Genomic DNA, 15,953 nt, shown 5'->3' on the forward strand with positions numbered 1-15,953 from the left:
GACAGGAGTGGGAATTAAGCTGATAAGTTTGTATCGGGAAACTGCCTCCCCAGTTCAGCTCTCAGCAGCACCTCACTGGGTCTGCGCTTCCTTCCTAACGTGGTTTTCTCTCCGTGGACAGATGGGGATGGTGGGCTGTGGACTCTTGGAGCTTATTTCTTCCGCGCCGCAGGTGGGAAGAGGTTAGTCGGCAGGCGGCTCCTTGGAGGAAGCCTTTTTTGATTCGGGGCCGGCTCTGGTCACTTGTCAGCTTCTGTCCGAGGTTGGCAGGCTGACTGCCTTCCCGGGAGCCATTTCAATTTCCTGTTCCTTTGCGATGCTGGCCAGCCCTCTCTGGAGGGAGCTGTTGCAGGAGGAATAACGTGGGTGGGTTCCAGGTCTGTTCTGCAGCCAACTGGCTTCTGACCTTGGGCAAAACCCTGACTTCCATCCAGGTGCTCTTCTGAACACTGGGGTGAAGATGCTTGACCCACCTGCTTCTGGGTCTGGGGCATGACGGTGTGCATGTGAAAGTGTTTTCAGAGATTTAAAATGTGTCTTGCTAGTGAAAGGAAGACTGCTCCCACATTCCCTTAATCATTACTGATAATTATTGGGCGGGCCAAAAAGTTCGTTTGGGGGTCTGGCCACCCCTGTATGAACTTTGTGACCAACCCAGTATCATGAGGATAATGACATGTCAAGTAAATCCTGCCTGCGTCAGTCCTTTTCTGGTCCTGCTGTTCCCTGGAGCCAGGGTTCCAGGAGTCCTGGCTTGTGCTGAGGATGGGTCGGTAGCTTACAGGATGGCGTTTCAGATCCGGAATCCGGGTGGGGCTCCTTTGCCCTGAAAGGTGTATTGGCTCCCACAGTGAGCAGTGAATACCACTGAGGTCAGCTGGAAATCAGCAGGTGTGCTCTGACCTGGCCAGCAGGGTGATGCTGCCCCTCTGGGCTTGCTTCAGTGTGGGTCAGGGGGGTATTGTGAAGTTCAGTTGTCTTGGGAAGGGTGTCTAAGTATAATGGGTAGATGGTCATCGTGACCATTTTTCACTGCGTGGTTGAGGGGTGTTAAATACATTCATATGGTCGTGTAGCCATCACTACACTTCATCTTCAGAACTCTTCATCTTGTGGAACTGAAACTTCATCCCCCTTAAACAGTTGTTCCCCTTTTACCCTCTCCTCAGCCCCTGGCAACTGCCATTCTACTTTCTGTCTCAATGAATTTGACTCTAGATACCTCATCTAAAGTGAATCATAGAGTATTTGTCTTTTTCTGACAGGCTTATTTCCTGGGCTTCCATGGGTGCTCAGATGGTAAAGCGTCTGCCTGCAATGCGGGAGACTGGGGTTCGATCCCTGGGTCAGGAAGATCCCCTGGAGAAGGGAATGGCAGCCCACTCCAGTACTCTTGCCTGGAAAATCCCATGGATGGAGGAGCCTGGTATGTTACAGTCCATGGGGTTTCGAAGAATTGGACACGACTAAGCGATTTCACTTTTCACTTATTTCTCATAGGCTAATATCCTCAGGGTTCATACATAGCAGCAGGTGTCAGAATTTCCTTCCTTTTTCAGGTTGAATAATATTCCACTAATGCTTCACCCTCCCCAAACAGCTCCCCCCGCACCCCAGCCATTCATTTGTTGAAGGACAAGTTTGGCCGGTGTCCAAGCCAGGTATCCTGGCTCCACCTCTTTTTACCTGAGTAACTTTGGGCACAGTTTTTAAGTCTCTCGAAGCCTTAATTTCTTCATCTGTCAAATGGACAAAATAAGATTTTTTGAGAAAATGGAAGGTAAAGGCTAGTGCTTGCTACTTTAGAAGCCACCAGTAAGGGACAGTCTGTTACTTGTAATTTTCAGTATCCTGAATGGTGTTCTATGAGTTGAAGACCCCAGGTAGTTTGGTGTTTATATCAAACTTTGCCTCTTGGAAACAAAATGATAAAAAAGGCTGATTCGGAGATGAGAGAAGGTGAGCGTGGATATTGCATTCAGATGCTCTCCTTGAATTTTGACCCATCTCTTTTCTTTTTAAAAAGTATTTTTAATTAATTTATTTTTGAGTGTGCTGGGTCTTTGTTGCTGTGTGCAGGCTTTCTCTAGTTGCAGTGAAGGGAGGCTTCAGTAGTTGTGACACATGGGATTTAGTAGCTCCAAGACCTGTAGGATCTTCCTGGTGGACTAGGGATTAAACCCATGTCCCCTGCATTGGCAGGCGAATTCTTCAGCATTGGACCACTAGTGGGGAAGTCCTGACCTGTCTCTTTTCTGAAGCATGATTATAATGATAGAAATGACCCCTTGTGGTCCCTCTGCCTGCCCCGGGCAGGACTCTGCTTGCACTGGCAACTTGAGGAGTCAGGACACAGGTGAGATGGAGGTCCTATTAAAGGATCCCCTGAAAGGCACCGCAGGTTTTGTTCTTTAGACATCACCAGATTGGCACTGCAGGCCTGATTCTCTGAGACGGTCTTGGCAGCTTCATCAGGGTCCACTGATCCAGACTCTTTTAAAAGAAACCTCGCGCCTCTCGCTTCTACCTGGAACAACGCTAAGTTAGCATCCATTCTATGTAAGATTTGTGGGGGGTGCTGGGTGGTATTCTGGCTTTCTGGCTCCGACCCTGGGGGTCAGGTGGACCCCTGCTTCTCCCCACCCCTCACTGATGGGGCTGTGAGCCTTTGAGTCTTGGCCGCCCCCAGGAGAGGGCCAGAGCTGGTATCACGGGAAATTCTCACGTGTACTTGTTGTATGCCACTTCCATTCTTTGGCTTGTTGCCTTCTAAAATTGTTAATATATGGAAGTGAAATCATTTCAGAGTGCTGTCTTATAAAGCACTCCGGTAGCTTAATGTAGCCCACAGTACAGGGGGCTGGGATTCCTGACAAGTACATCTGTTTCTGGCTCAGTCCTTATTGACCAGTGACCTTGGGCGAGTCACTTCATCACTGGCTCCTTGTCTGTCCAGGGTGAGTGACACCAGGCTCCGATGGGGCCAGTAGGAGAACCAAGTGGAATTCCATACATAGAAGGCTTCTGCAGAGTCTATAAAATGAACGGAAGTCTTATTTTGGTCTCAATGTTAACGTGTTGAGTGAGGATCTTTAATGACTTGAAACAAACCCCAGAATTATGCACAACACTATCCACCCACACACGCTTCCTCTTCTTAAGTTTGGCGTGTTCATCCAACGTGATTTTTTGAGAACCCACTATGTTCCAAACAGTGTATTTTAAGAGACAGTGGGTGTGGAGGCTTCTTTGAAAGTAGTTCTTTTTTTCCTTTTCTTTTGTTGGTGAAAGTTTCTGACCCAGGGGCCCTCTCCCATGAGTTCGGATCATAGATATTAACAGTCTCCTCGTTTGCCCTGGTGAGGTAGTCGAATCTGTAATAGTCTTGTCAGCAGTTTTACTCCTCAGAAAAGAGTTCCTGGCAGGCATTTGGCCCAAGGGTCTGGCCTCTGAGCCTGGGGGACAATGTTTTATCTGAACAAACATGAAGAACATCTTTTTATTTGCAAATGACCAAAACAGAGTTTGGAACCATTCTTCCTATTTTTGTATTTGAGTAGTAGTTGGACATGTTACTGAGCTATGAATATGAAGTCAGAGGAGTTCATATTTCGGTTTTTAAAAATGACACATTTCATGGGTTTGCTACCCAGTAAGTGCTGAGGAATTCTATTTGTTGAATTCAGTACATGTGAATATGTGTGTGTGCTGTGTGCATAAGACTGTATCTTGAGAATCAGTCTGCTGCTCATTTGTTGGGGGGATTTACTCAGACTATGTAAAATAGAGCTTATTTGTATTGACTGCTGTGAAATCCCAATAGATTGACTCTTGATTTAATGAATGCCTCTTTGGTTTCTTGGCCTAAACTTTACTCTCTTGGTGTTCCTATGGTTAATGGATAGAGAGGGGGCAGCCTGCTGTCCTGCAAAGAAGAGATTCTGAAGCAGCAGGTCTGAGCTTGCGAGTTTGAACCCTGTTCCCTGTTGGCTGTGTAACCCAGAAGGATCTCAGTGCCTCTTGAATGAGGCCAGTGTGAGGGTTCCACACAGGAATGAATGTAGATAGAACTCCTGGCATAATGTCTTGCATGTGATCGGTTCAGTTCAGTCGCTCCATGTCGTGACTCTTTGCGATTCGTGGACCGCAGCACGCCAGGCTTCCCTGTCCATCACCAGCTCCCGGAGTTTACTCAGACTCATCCATTGAGTCAGTGATGCCATCCAACCATCTCATCCTCTGTCTTCCCCTTCTCCTGCTGCCTTCAATCTTTCCCAGCATTGGGGTCTTTTCCAGTGAGCCAGTTCTTCCCATCAGGTGGCCAAAGTATTGGAGTTTCAGCTTCAACATCAGTCCTTCCAATGAATATTCAGGACTGATTTCCTTTAGGATGGACTGGTTGGATCTCCTTGCAGTCCAACGGTCTCTTGAGAGTCTTCTCCAACACCACAGTTTAAAAGCATCAATTCTTTGGCGCTCAGCTTTCTTTATAGTCCAACTCTCACATCCATACATGACTACTGGAAAAACGATAGCCCTGACTAGACGGACCTTTGTTGGCAAAGTAATGTCTCTGCTTTTTAATATGCTGTCTAGGTTTGTCATAGCTTTTCTTCCAAGGAGCAAGTGTCTTTTAATTTCATGGCTCCAGTCACCATCTGCAGTGATTTTGGAGCCCCCCAAAATAAAATCTGTCACTGTTTCCATTGTTTCCCCATCTATTTGTCATGAAGTGATGGGACTGGATGCCATGATATTAGTTTTCTGAGTGTTGAGTTTTAAGCCAGCTTTTTCACTCTCCTCATTCACTTTCATCAAGAGGCTCTTTAGTTCTTCAATTTCTGCCATAAGGGTGGTGGTGTCTGCGTATCTGAGATTATTTATATTTCTCCTGGCAATCTTGAGTCCAGCTTGTGCTTCATCTAGTCTGACATTCAGTGGAGTTTGGATATGGGGGATAGATTTTGTGTCTAATTAGGCTGTTTTTAGCCTTCCTTGTGTGGTGATGGCTTCCAGGAATTCTCTCCCATCTACTCTTTCAATTTGCCCAGAATTTGTGACATGAATATGCAGGAGCGGAAGTCACATCTCAGTATAAATTTGCCCCATGGCATCCAGAGTAGACAGTAGACACCACACTGTCTTCCCATGTTCAAACAGAATTCAGCTCCTGTGCCTTCAGAGTTTAACATCAAAACCCTCAGTTTTGTTGAAGCCCAAAGGGGTGGTGGGCTGAAAAGAAAATAGTAACTGTCTACTACCATGAGCCAAAAGAGTGGTTCCTGAGAGAGATGACCAAAGATGACTTCATTTTTATTTTTTTAATTGAAGTTTAGTTGGTTGACAGTGTTGTGTTAATTTCTGCTACTGTGCAGCAAAGTTATATATATATATATATATATATATATGGGCTTCCCTGGTGGCTCAGATGGTAAAGCGTCTGCCTGGAATGCGGGAGACCCAGGTTCGACCCCTGGGTTGGGAAGATCCCCTGGAGAAGGAAATGGCAACCCACTCCAGTTCTCTTACCTGGAAAATTCCATAGACTGAGGAGCCTGGTAGGCTACATAGTTCATGGGGTCGCTAAGAGTCAGACACGACTGAGCAACTTCACTCACTTGTATAGTTATATATATATATATCCACACACATTCAGTTATATATTATATTACATAATATATACATAATATATGTATACATGTATGTATATATGTATATATATTATATACTATATATATACATAAATTGAAGTTTAGTTGGTTTACAGTGTTAATTTCTGCTACTGTGCAACAAAGTAATTCAGTTATATATACACATTCAGTTATATATTATTATACCACATAATATATACATAATATTGTATATATATATACATAATATATATACACACACACAATCCTTTTCAAATTCTTTCCATTATGGTTTATTACAAGATGTTGAATATAGTTCCCTATGCTATATAGTAGGACCTTTTGTTTATCATGTAGACTGTAGACTATAATAGTCTACACTGCTAACTCCAAATTCCCACTCCAGGCCTTAGCCCCGCCCCCGCCCCGCCCCCGCAACTACACGTCTGTTCTGTGTCCCTGAGTCTAGTTCTGTTTTGCAGATAGTTCGTTTGTGCCACATGGTAGATTCCCCGTGTATCACACAGCGTCTGTCCTCCTCTTCCTCACTTCACGTAGTCTGATAATCTCTAGTTCCGTCCCTGTTGCTGCAAGTAGCATTATTTTGTTCTTTGCCGTGGCTGAGGAGCGTTTCATTGTACACACATAGCATTGTCTATATCCATTCCTCTGTCACTGGATATTCAGGTTGTTTTCCATGTCTTGGCTGCTGTGAACACAGAGGTGCATGTACCTTTTCAAATTATAGTTTTTTCTGGAGACACGGCCAGGAGAGGGACTGCTGGATCATATGGTAGCTTTATTTTTAGTTTTTTGAGGCACCTTCATACTATTTTCCATGAACTTACTTCCCACCAATAGAGTAAGAGGGTTCTCTTTTCTCCACACCCTCTCCAGCATGTTTTCTTTTTTAGACGTTTTGATGATGGCCATTCTGACTGGTGTGAGGTCGTACTGCATCATAGTTTTGATCTGCGTTTCTCTTGTAATTAGTGGTGTTGAGCATCTTTTCATGTACCTGTTGACCATCTGTATGTCTCTTTTTGGAGAGGTGCCAAAGATGACTTTAGAAGGCTCTGTCCCTGTTAAAACTTTCTTGCTTGGATAAACAGGTAATAGGATTGGTGATTTCAGCCAGATAGAGGGTGCAGCATGGTCAGAGAAAGATCTTGAGTTCCTGTGAAAAACTGTGTTGGTGCTTAAAATTTTGTTTTGTTTTATACTTAGCTTAAATGGTTCAAGGATAATATGTTTCTTGAGCTGAGAATTGGCATCAGCCTCCAAGAGATTCCTAACCTTTGGTCACAGATTCCTTTGAGAATCAGATGAAAAAATTGGATTTTTTTGGATCAAATACAGGGACCACCCTGCTGTGTATCATTTCAGGGGATCCATGGGTCCTCCAGCGTCCATCAAGAAGCTTGTGGTTAAGAACCTCAGGTTAATTCTTCATGAAACAAAATATTTTTATATACAGTCCACTTAAAACAACCTCTTCCTTCACTTCTCCTTTTTGATGCTTCTTTCTTCTTTTATCTTTCTTTTTCTGGCATGTAAGTTAAGCAGTGAGATACTTATTTTGAAAAACAGCCCATCCATTTTCAACATGAATATCCATCTCCTTTGCCAAGATCTTCTTTTGAGGAGTGGGAGTCCGTGGCCAAGAGATGGCTTGTATCAGCAGTTCTCAGACTCCTTTCTACTCTTAAAAAGTATCACAGCCTCCAAGGAGCTTCTATTCATGTGGGTTATATCTATAAATATTTATCATACTATGAATTGAACCAGAAATGTAGAAAATACTTGTTAATTCATCTTAAAATAGCAGCAATAAACCATTGCATGTTCACATAAATATCTTTATTATTTTTTCTTTTTTTAATTTCTTTTTTTTATAAATATCTTTAATTGTTAAATTTTATCTTCTAAAATTAAGAAAAGGTCGAGAAGAGTGTTGTTTCTTTGCTGTGAATTTGTTTTGGTGGCACTGGGTCTGTGTCGCTGTGCGCAGGCTCTCTCTCGCAGTGGGGGCCACTCTTGGGTGAGGGCTCATCGCTGGGCTCATCCTCTCTTTTGGGTGAGGGCTTCTCATCGCTGGGCTCATCCTCTCTGTTGGGTGAGGGTGTCTCATCGCTGGGCTCATCCTCTCTGTTGGGTGAGGGCTTCTCAGTGCTGGGCTCATCCTCTCTGTTGGGTGAGGACTTCTCGCTGCTGGGCTCATCCTCTCTGTTGGGTGACGGCGTCTCATTGCTGGGCTCATCCTCTCTGTTGGGTGAGGGCTTCTCATTGCTGGGCTCATCCTCTCTGTTGGGTGAGGGCTTCTCATTGCTGGGCTCATCCTCTCTGTTGGGTGACGGCTTCTCTCTACAGTGGCCTTTCTTGTTGCAGTCCCTGGGCTTGGTAGCTGTGGTACGTGAGCTCAGTTGCTTCATGGCATGTGGAATCTTTCCAGACCAGGAATCGAACCCCTGCCCCCTGCACTGGCAGGCAGATTCTTATCCACTGTACCACCAGGGAAGTCCATTTTGTGTGTCTGCAGCTCTCTACATTTTCTAACCTATCGAGTCTTGTAGTTGCTCTACTTTCACTCTCTTGTGATATGCTCTTTTGCTGGACTGTTTGGGAAACCTTTGCTTCAAATAGGTAGTTGGAAAAGGGAGGGCTTTAGGGGCCCCCTGAAATGATTTAAGGAACCCTGGCCCCCACTCAGGGAGTGGCTCATTTATGCTAATATAGCTTGGGGAGGTCCAAAGCTTTGAAAACCACACTCTCCATTTAGTCCGTAAGAAGAGGTGAGTCGTGTCCCTCGACATAAATCGTGTCCTGCAATGCTGTGTAATTAATTACTGGTTTCTAACTGGGAGGGATAAAGCGCTGCGATGGGAGCCTGGAGCCTCCCAACTGGCCTGCCTGCAGCCCTGGGAACGTCTCCGCGGAGCCCGGGGCGGGGAACACTCACCAGCTTTTCACTCTGTGGTTGGGGCCCGGTTTGCTTTGAACCTCCCTGTGACAGAATATCTAGTGTGGGCCATAAAACAGCCCAATATGTCCTTCTCACTTTCTCTCCTTTTAAAAAGATGAAAGAAAAAGACATGTAAATGAGCTCTGGTTGTCTCCATGAAAGACATCATAAACCCGGATCTTCGCTGGAAGGTGGGAAGTCAGGCTTCCTGGTTGTGACTTCACCTGGAGTCGAGCGTGAGCTGAGCCTGCAAATGACTAGATCTTTAAATCAAACTCAAGTGTATTCCATGAGGAATGATTTTCTTGTTGTGAGAGGAGGGTGGAAAATGAACAGCTGTGAAGTTGTTCAACAGTGTGGGTTTTTTTTTTTTTTTTTTTTTTTTATTGCCTATGCCATGCCAGGCACTGTTCTTGGCTCTTGGGAGTGTCGAGAAAAGATCTCTGAGCTCAGGGGTGAAGTGCGGGTGTGTCCGCAGCAAACGATCGGCATAACGAGTACAGGGCGTGCTGTGGGAAAAGAGAGCGAGATGGGGAGGAGTGGGCAGTGGTGGACCTGGTGACAACTCCGGAGCACGTGGTCGGGTCAGGCCCCCAGGAAGGGCAGGCTTGGGTAGGGATTGGGAGGGGAGATGGGAGTCGACCATGGATTTGGAAGCTGGGGTCATGCCCTGCACTTTTGAGACAGAGCAAAGAGGCCAGTGTGGCTGGGGTGGTGGTCGGGTGGGTGTTGAGAAGTTTCATGTGGATCTAAGGAGATTAAAAGAAGGCTTCCAGCTGAGCCTTGAAGGATCAGTATTCCTGGAATTCCTAGACCCAAGAAGGGCTGGGAGCATACACGGGCAGGAGTTCTTCAGTTTCACTGGTGGCAGGGTGCCTCCAAAGGTCCGGTGCTAAGGCTGGACGTCAGTGAAGGACCTTGATGGACAGCCTCAGGAGCCCTCCACCTTGCTTACTCTACAGGATGGCTTGATGGGAGGAAGGTAGTTAGAAAAGAGAGTTGATGACTGGAGATGTGATATGTCCTGAGATGAGGGGTGGGCGGGGAGGGGGGGTGGTGGGGAGCGACAACAGGGTCTGAGACACACACGCAGAAAAACAGATGAAAGGAGAGAAGATGATTCACTGACCTCAGCACAGTGCTGACTCCAATCTGAAGTTACCTGGAGCAACATTTCAAGCTTTAGACAGCTTCTAAGAACTTCACTTCCAGCAGTTGTAATTGAGAGAAATTTTGAGTCACCGCTGTGGGGAATCATTAGCGAGGATGGGACTGAGGGCTGGAAGCTTGGAAGGGCATGGAGTCTCTGCCTTGGGAAAGGAAGAAGTGGGAAATGGAGCTGGTGTTTAGAAATGTCTCAGACGGAGCCGGGACACATGTAAAGGGGCGAAGAGTAGGAGGCCCAGTGAAATTGACGAACTTCAGAATCACAAACTCAAAAGGGCACTGGACATTTGTTTATAGAGAGGGGGAATAAAGATCTTACCATAATGGAAAACGGAGACTGCAATATTTCTGTAGATCAAGAAGGGCGATTATTATAACAGTGCCTAGCAATTACTTACAGCATAGGAAGCATCATTTTCTTAGTTTATTGCGCAGTGTTATGAATGTGAACATGATTCAGAGGGATGGCATTGGCTCACACCAACCTTGGTCTGCCTGTCTTTTCCCCCATGAGGCCGTGTTTTTCCCACATTCCTCAGCAACACACTTTCTTCTGTGTTAGTGCAGGAAGCTAGCAAGTGAGGTCAGGCAGTGACTTCCCTCCTTGGGCTGAGATGGACACAACCGTGATGACGGTTAACACTCCTGTTCAAGTGCTGTGTGTGTGGGGCAGAGTTCTAGAAAAGGGACTTAACTCTATATCACGTCTTACAATGTGGATATTATTGCCATTCCCATTATACAGGTGAGGAAACTGAGGCATGGATAAGTTCAGAATGACATGCCTGGACATGACATTTGCTGTACTGAGATATACCATGGAGAGAGTGTTGGAAACCAAAGACGGTGTGCACGTGTGTGCATGTATGGGGGGTAGGGGTACTCAGATTTGGGGGAGAAGAAGATGGTAAACCACAGGAGGAATATTTTAGAATTTAGTAAGTCAGAAATTGTTCTAGTTCAAGGTTTCCACAGGTCCACAGATACATGCCCAGTAATGGGATTGCTTGATCATAGACCATATGGTCAGGAAAGAATCTGCCTGCCAATGCTAGAGACCTGGGTTCGATCACTGGGTTGGGAAGATCCCCTGGAGAAGGAAATGGCAACCCACTCCAGTACTCTTGCCTGGGAAATCTGTGGACAGAGGAGAGAGGAGCCTGGCGGGCTACAATCCATGGGGTCACCAGAGTTGGACATGACTTGGTGACTAAACGGCCACCACCACCACAGGTCAGAATCTCCTCCCGTCACTGAAATTCCGTGAACTCTCTTCTGCTGCATTTACCATCTCTATACAGGTGTATTGACGCAAAGCTGGATTTATCAGGGAAATTAAAGAAAGTGACCAACATAACAGTTTCTAATTGCATTCGACTTAAAACAAGTCGCCTGACTTGTCCCAGGGCCCTTGAACTTCGTGGTTAATGACCTCTTCAGAATTGTGTCCACACATCATTAGCACAGCAAACCTGTTCCTTGGGGTATTTCTGAGTCCCCGGTGGAAACGACGTGAGCTTTGCCACAATGTGTCATTAGCCCATGTTCATGCTGGGGGACCCTTCAATTTTCAAGGCCGTGCAAACAGGCTTTGAATTTGCCTCTTGCCGCCTCTGCTTTAGTACCAGAGCTCATTTAAGCTTTGTTGCCCAGCTGAAATGACTAAGAAAACTCGCGCTGTTGAATGTTTTGGGCGACAGCTGGCCACTTGTACATCCGCTGGGAAAGTGCATGTGTTGATTTCGGCCGGTGGAATGGAAGCTGGTGAGTGTTTGAAAAATCCGGCTTGGGAGGATTCATCCAGGAAGAACAGGGCTTAAGAGCCTCTATATTCCATGAATGTTATTTATAATTGGAAGCCTCTTCAGTGGAGTGGTTCTAACACGGGGAGTTTATTTTGAGCTATTTTCAGGAAATCTCTGGCCAGATCATGCATCATGCTGGGAGTTACTTCTCTGTTTAGCTAGGGTCTTACTATTTCCCTTGATCTCCTCTAACTTTTGCTTTAAATTTCAGTATGTTTGGTTTGATATTCTAGGACTGATTGTATGCTCAGGTGTCTAACTAGATAAGAAGGGACATACCTTGCATTGGCAATAAAGACTGTTGGGCTCCCACGGAACTTTTCCTTGAGGTTGACCCCTAAAAGAGTGGGGGTGGTTCACAGGCACTTTTGAGTGTGGGGAGAATCAGGTTTCTCAGGTCTGAAGTGTCCTTGAGAGGGGGGTAGTAGGAGGAGGAGCCCTTTGGAAAAATGCACTGGGATTGTCTGCATCGCAGTGATGCTGTCTTTCTTCTGAGCTATTGGAAACTGCGTGGCAGTGATATGCACCCGGCATTTGAGAAGGTTGGGCATTTGGGATGCAGCCTCAGAGCTGTCTTTCAGTGTGTGATCCTAGAGCCTCTACATCCGTTTATCTGACTTTGGTTTCTTCTAGAGATTCTGTGACCTGTAGGCCTCTAACTGTTGTGTGGCACTTCGTTGTTCATTGTTCAATCGCTAAGTGGTGTCCAACCCCATGGACTGCAGCATTCCAGGCTTCCCTGTCCTTCACCATCTCCTGGAGCTTGCTCAAACTCATGTCCATTGAGTTGGTGATGCCATCCAATTGTCTCATCGTCTGTCCTCCCCTTCTCCTCCTGCCTTCAATCTTTCTCAGCATCAGGGTTTTTCCAGTGAGTTGGCTCTTTGAATCTGGTGGCCAAGGTATTGGAGCTTTAGCTTCAGCATCAGTTCTTCCAATGAATACTCACTGGTTTGAGCTCCTTGCAGTCCAAGGGACTCTCAAGAGTCTTCTTCAGCACCACAGTTTGAAAGCATCAATCCTTTGGCACTCAGCCTTCTTTATGGTTCAACTCTCACATCCACACATGACTATTGGAAAAGCAAAGTGATATCTCTGCTTTTTAATATGCTGTCTAGTTTTGTCATAGCTCTTCTTCCAAGGAGCAAGCTGGATAAAACAGCCCCATGGTAGATGACTCCTGTACTGAAGTTGGAGATGACTGATATAGGGGATGTGGAGTCCTATTGACCATTCAGGTCTTGAGTAATGCCTCCAGCTGGGTGGACATCATTTCCCACGGTGCTGGAGCAAGGGTTTCTGGGTATTTGGGAACATCCCATGCTTCATGGTCAAATAGAGGCTGGGGCTGGGCAGGCAGCTTGTGTTTCTTTTTGGGCAGGCTGAGTCACATATCAGAAGGGGGATGTGTACCACTGAGCCTGCTTAACTACTTGTGGAGACAAGATGGAGCTGGCTTGGGTCACAGATGGGGAGCGTTCCCCGGTGGTTACTCTTCCAAAGTATGCCAGCTCATCTGGGGCCAGCAGGCCTGTTACCTGGAGAAATCACTGCTCAGTTCAGTGACTGTCCCAGAGTTGGACACACACAGCCTGAGCCGTTGCAGAGTTGCAGCATGAGTTGGCATGAGCATGTGTGTAAGTATGAAAAAGAGGGGAGTGTCTATTGAGTCCTTAACTCTTAGTTCCAATAGGGACATCAGGGCATTCTGTAGGGGTTCATGGTCTGTGGGGATGTAGCAGATGTTAAGTGGAGAGGGGAGTGACAACCCACTCCAGTATTCTTGCCTGGAGAATCCCTTGGACAGAGGAGCCTGGCGGGCTGCAGTCCACGGGGTCGCAAAGAGTCGCAAAGACACGATTGAGCAGCTAAGCCCAGTAGATGTTAAGGGATGTTAAGAGACATGCCTCTCCATTCTCTGCTTGTTTCACTCAGATTCTTTCATCTCCTCTTTCCCCTTCCCGTCGCTTTTGAGTTTGAGCTCTTTGCCAGAAAGTCACGGCATACAGATGCCCAGTCACTCAGTTTTGTTGGGAAACCCTGGAAGAGGCACTGTTGGCAAACAATGGGGAAGGTGTGGTGTTGACTATTGAGACAGGACCCAATCAGGTGCTCCCTGCAGCTGAGCCATGGGGCCAGCTTGTTGGAGTAGAAGAGGACATGGGAGGCATGGACCCTCACCTCCAATCCGCCGCCCACCAGGCCTGTAACTTTTTCCCATCCAAGTACTAACCAGGCCCAACCCTGCTTAGCTTCCGAGATCAGACAAGATCGGGCGTGTTCAGGGTGGTATGGCCGTAGACTGGCCTGTAACTTTCTGAGCCTCAGCATCCCCAGGCATTTGCCAAGGGGATGGTTTTGCAAGGTTCCTTCCTGTTCCCCAGCTCTGGAAATTATCAGGTGCCTGCTATCAATTTCTCCTTTTTTGTTCTGAACTCTTTTTCTTATGACCCAGGGAGGTTATCCCTGTGCAGCTGATCATTCCCTGTCCTACAGAGAAGCAGCTCATCATTTTTCAATTTTGAGGCAAATTTGTAGCTGATTTTTGTCCCTTCTCCCAGAGAAGGACTGAGATGTGAAAACGAGTCCAGATACTGGGGAGATTCATACAAACTCCTCGTCTCCCGCCACCCATGGTTATCTTGAATAATCGGTGATGACTGACTTTACTTATTGTTGTCTAAAGGGACGTATGGTAAATGGTCCTGCCAGGGAAAAACGTGTGTTGGTAACAGTGCTCTCCTGTTTGTATCGGGGAGTTTTTTTTACCTACTGGATCCCTGGGTTGGGAAGATCCCATGGAGGAGGGCATGGTGACACACTCCAGTATTCTTGCAAAAAAAATCCCGTGGGTGGAGGAGCCGCGTGGGCTCCATGGGGTCACAAAGAGCGGGACATGACTGAAGCGACCGAGTATGCATACTCACTCAATGGCACAATATATATATATCACATACCTTCCAAATCTGCGTCCTTGATGACTGTTGGTGGTGGGTAACAGGCAGGACAGCAGGTAGGAAAATGGCAGGACCGACAGTTACAGGGTCTGCACCTTAGCTGTATGCATGGTTTCTTTGACCCTCTTAATTCCCTCTGTATCCCAGGGACCTAAACTCCGTTGCAAGCGTCATTGGTCCTTAGAAATTTGCTTCAGCACTTCCTGCTACTGTCTTCCCGTCTTACCTCCCCCTTGTTTCTTCTTTTTTTTAAATAAACTTTTTATTTTAGAACAGTGTTAGAATCAAGGAAACGCTGCAAACATAGTACGCAGGGTTCCCGTGCACCCTGCACTCAGTTCACCTTGAACACTTGGTCGAGGTGGTTCTGGCCGCTGTCTCCAATGCCAAGTTTCCGCGCTTTGCACACTCTACTTCCTTGTGTGTTTTTGTGGTTTTGAAGATGTTCACTGTGCTGGTTTCAGTTCAGTTCAGTTACTCCGTTGTGTCAGGCTCTTTGTGACCCCATGGACTGCAGCATGCCAGGCTTCCCTGTCCATCCCCAACTCCCGGAGCTTAATGTATGTATGTATTGTGAAATGATTGCCACAATCAAGTTAATTAACACATCCATCACTCACGTAATTACTCCTCTCTTTCCTCCCTCCCTCCCTTCCTTCCTTTTTTTTTTTTTGTGGTGAGAACTCTTATAGGTCTATCATCCTAGCAAATTTCAAGGATGCAATACAGTATCATTAACTAGAGTCATCTGGCTATATATCAGATCCCCAGAACTTAATTGGTCTTGTAACTGAAAGTGTATAACCTTGACCAGCATCTCCCCATTCCCCCTAGCCCCCCTGTCAGCTACCATTCTACTCTCTGATTCTATGGGTTTGACATTTTTGCATTCCACATAGAAGTGAATCCTACAGTATCTGTCTGTCTGTGCATCCCATGATGGTTTTCATGTCTGGCTCTGCCCATCTTTTAATTGCTAACTTAGGATCTACTCGTGATGAAGGTGAACTCTGAGGGCCTTAACTTAGAATTGATCACATGACATGTGCAGAGATGTGGGCACAACACCTGTTTGGGCGTCATGCAGGACAATATTTTTGGGTTGGTTGGCTGAAAAGTTTGTTCTGGTGTTTCTGTAGCATCGTATGAAAACCCTGAATTAACTTTTTGGCCAACCCAATAGTTTGTGGCTTGGTTCATTCTGCCCCATTACCTGGCAGCAGAGATTTGAAAGCACAGCATTCAAATCATTTATATGGCAATTGGAATATCCTGTTAGCTTTTACATTTTCAAACCGTAATGAACTATTTATGAGACTAAAGGCTTAAAACACGGTTGAGTCTCCAGACCACGTATTACTTGCATGTCAGTTTCATGTTCCCAGCCTTTCCCTTGGAGAAAAACCAGTCCCATTTCTTATTCCTGAGACTG

At 46.1% G+C, this 15,953-nt stretch overlaps 1 protein-coding gene and 1 non-coding gene across 8 annotated transcripts in view; both read left to right on the forward strand.

Moving 5' to 3' along the window:
- The window catches only part of TIAM1 (TIAM Rac1 associated GEF 1), a 451,745-nt gene that overhangs the window by 296,757 nt on the left and 139,035 nt on the right, over nucleotides 1–15,953 (forward strand). The window lies entirely within an intron of this gene.
- Nucleotides 5,414–5,485, forward strand: TRNAS-GGA. Its single transcript has one exon. It is a non-coding gene; the product is annotated as a tRNA-Ser (tRNA).

Source organism: Cervus canadensis, chromosome 27 (assembly GCF_019320065.1).
Source record: "Cervus canadensis isolate Bull #8, Minnesota chromosome 27, ASM1932006v1, whole genome shotgun sequence".
Lineage (NCBI taxonomy): Eukaryota > Metazoa > Chordata > Mammalia > Artiodactyla > Cervidae > Cervus > Cervus canadensis.